The 3,117-nt window shown below is 55.4% G+C and overlaps 1 protein-coding gene across 1 annotated transcript in view; it reads right to left on the bottom strand.

Moving 5' to 3' along the window:
* Nucleotides 1-2,062, bottom strand: part of GLCE (glucuronic acid epimerase) — a 98,096-nt gene extending 96,034 nt beyond the window's left edge. The window contains exon 1 of the mRNA XM_025214189.1: nt 1,615-2,062. The gene's annotated coding sequence lies outside the window, so the exon portion shown is untranslated. The remainder of the gene's footprint in view (nt 1-1,614) is intronic.
* Between the last annotated feature and the right edge of the window lie 1,055 nt (nt 2,063-3,117).

The raw sequence follows: 3,117 nt of genomic DNA, 5'->3' as shown, positions 1-3,117 counted from the left end.
CTGAACCGGGTTACTCTACTGTAAGATACTACAGAGAATAAGCAATTACCAACACAGAAACCGTACTACTGCCAGCAACGGAAAAGAGTTCAGAGACAACTGAACAGACGCTTCTAGGAAGCCAATCGGAGAATCAACATGTAGTCAGCTTCCCGGCCGTAAAGATACCCTTTGGCGCTTGATTTCCCTGTGGCAAGCCAAGAATTCTTTATATTGCAAAGGATTTTCAGTTAAAATCATAGCACAAAGTCAGCAAAACCAGGCCAAAAAATAGAGGGGCAATTCAAACTAAACCATAAGCCAAATAAACTCCCAAGCTGCAGCATGGGAAGGAAGTACATTCATCGCTCAAAACCTGAAGCCCACATTCATAAGCCTTTGCCTTCTGACCCCAAACAGGTTGGGGGTTTTTTCCCCCTCCCATTGACATGTTCTGTAGCGTGGAACGAGCAATGGGAAAAGCTTTCCAAAGCCCCCTCCCTTGTCTCAGCCAACAAAACTGGCTGTAAAAGATTACAGAGGGAGCCTTACAGCTCGATGCCATAAGTTTATCTGAGATAAAGCAGCAGTACAGCACAACACAACAGGAATCGGTCCCTCTGAAGACTGCTGCTGAATATCGCAGGTGTGTTGTTTGGCAACAGCCACAGCCGCACAGGTAAGGCGTGCTGCTGTCCAGCTACAGGTCATTTATTTTAAATTGCTTTTTTCTTTTTTTTAAATCCCAAATACCCCTGGAGCTTTGCCCAAGCAATTCTTCCACCATACGGATTAGAGAAAGTATTAGGAAAGAGAACATGCGGGACTCTTCCTTGCTATTTAGTATGCGCAGAATTAATTGTACCCTTCCACGGGCTAACGCTATGATGGATCTTTAGGCAGCACTTTTCAACAACGGATGTGAAGAGCTGACAGGTGTGCAAGTAGCAATATTCCCCTTTCTCAGATAGAAAACGTAATCACTGGTCTGTGGCCACACAGGGGCTGATGATATATGTTCATTTTCATCACTATTGGGGTACTTCTTCCATCCCTTTACAGTTGCACGGGGCCCACTCCATGCTGAAATCTAAATGAGAAATACCAAACCCATGCAAGGAGGGTTTTTTGGGTATTATTATGTATTTCTTTATCCCCCACTACAAAGTGAATAAAGGCCCACAATTCTGCTTGTAACAGCATCCCTTGGGGATGGGCAGAAGGGAAGAAGAGCCTTCAATGAACAGGAAAGAGAGAGCATGGTTTAAAACCCCCCACCTCCTTTCCTACTCTCTTCCTTGCTCACCATCCCTTCAGCTGCCTGCACTATGCTGCTTCCTCTATTACTAGCCATAGATTAAATTAGACGGAGGAACAGTTCTCTCTCCGCAATGAGGCTATAAGCATATCAAGAGAGACAGCCCTTGGACTCTGCATCTTAATATCCTTATAACCCACGTTCGACACCTCGGGATGGTTTGGAAGGAAACCGGCGTTTTTGCCACACACACGTGTTCGGTCGCCGAGCCTCAGCAAACCGAAGAGTAAGCCACAAATACGCTGGAATGGCTCTGCCCGTTTTACAAACAGAAGAGCAAGAAGGAGGTGGGAATAAACCTCCCGGCGATTTCACACCATTTAACAAAGAGCTTGAAAAGACCCCGAACGCGCAGCGTGGCTTTCTCGCAGGGCATCCGGTTCTCCTTGACGAGCACCGACACCTCGACGAAGGACACGCCGAGGAGCAAGGCATAAACCGGAGCGTTGCGCTGAGACAGCAACAGGACGCTGCTGTAGCAAGGGAAGGGCGACTCCTCGACAGCAACAGCTCCGCGCGGCGCTGGGTTTCGCTGCAACCGTGTCAGAGGCCGGCAGGGCGCTCCTCGGCTTCGTCTGTGTCTAGCACGAGTCTACAGCGGTGACTCTCGGCCGTTTAAGACACGAGGCGCCCCCCAAATAACACCAGCTTTCGGGTCGCGCCCCCTGCTCCATTCCCACCTCCCGCTGCAGAGCAATAACAGAGCAGCTCCTCCCTGGCAAAGACCAGGGAAGACCCCAGGCTCCGCGTCTCTCTCCGACCCGCCGCCCCCGCGTGTCTCCTGCGTGTTTGCACGCCCCGGCACCCTCGAAACGATCCCAAGGTTACCCAGGCAACGGCGCGCCCCCGAGTGAGCACGTCGAACCCCCTCGGCAACTGGGGCAGGTCACGCCCGCGGCATTCGTGCTTGTGTCAAGAGCCGCCCCGCCGTGCTCGGACCCCAGCACTGTGCTGACGCTCTATCACTATGCGCACACCACGCGCACGTGCGGCTAACGTGACGCACCGCGCTCAGACCCCAGGACTGTGCTGACGCTCTATCACTATGCGCACACCACGCGCACGTGCGGCTAACGTGACGCACCGCGCTCAGACCCCAGGACTGTGCTGACGCTCTATCACTATGCGCACACCACGCGCACGTGCGGCTAACGTGACGCACCGCGCTCAGACCCCAGGACTGTGCTGACGCTCTATCACTATGCGCACACCACGCGCACGTGCGGCTAACGTGACGCACCGCGCTCAGACCCCAGGACTGTGCTGACGCTCTATCACTATGCGCACACCACGCGCACGTGCGGCTAACGTGACGCACCGCGCTCAGACCCCAGGACTGTGCTGACGCTCTATCACTATGCGCACACCACGCGCACGTGCGGCTAACGTGACGCACCGCGCTCAGACCCCAGGACTGTGCTGACGCTCTATCACTATGCGCACCCCACGCGCACGTGAGGCTAACGTGACACACCACGCTCGGACCCCAGCACCATGCTGACACTCTGTCACCATGCGCACACCACACGCACGTGAGGCTAACGTGACGCTAACGTGACGCACCGCGCTCGGACCCTAGCACGGCGCCAACGTGATGCACCACGCTCACATGATCACACCCTAGCACTGCGCTCACACGCTCGCACCGTGCTCACACCCTAGCACTGCGCTCACACCGTGCTCACACGCTCGCACCCTGGCACGGCGCTGGCACACTGGCCCCCCTTGGGCTCAGCGGCAGGAGGCGGCCCGCCCCCGCGCCCCGGGCCCGGCCTGGCAGGGGCGGGCGGACGCCCCGGTGAGCCGTGCCGGCGGCAGAG

Source organism: Alligator sinensis, unplaced genomic scaffold (assembly GCF_000455745.1).
Source record: "Alligator sinensis unplaced genomic scaffold, ASM45574v1 scaffold334_1, whole genome shotgun sequence".
NCBI lineage: Eukaryota > Metazoa > Chordata > Crocodylia > Alligatoridae > Alligator > Alligator sinensis.
This window is presented reverse-complemented; position numbering and strand designations above follow the sequence as displayed.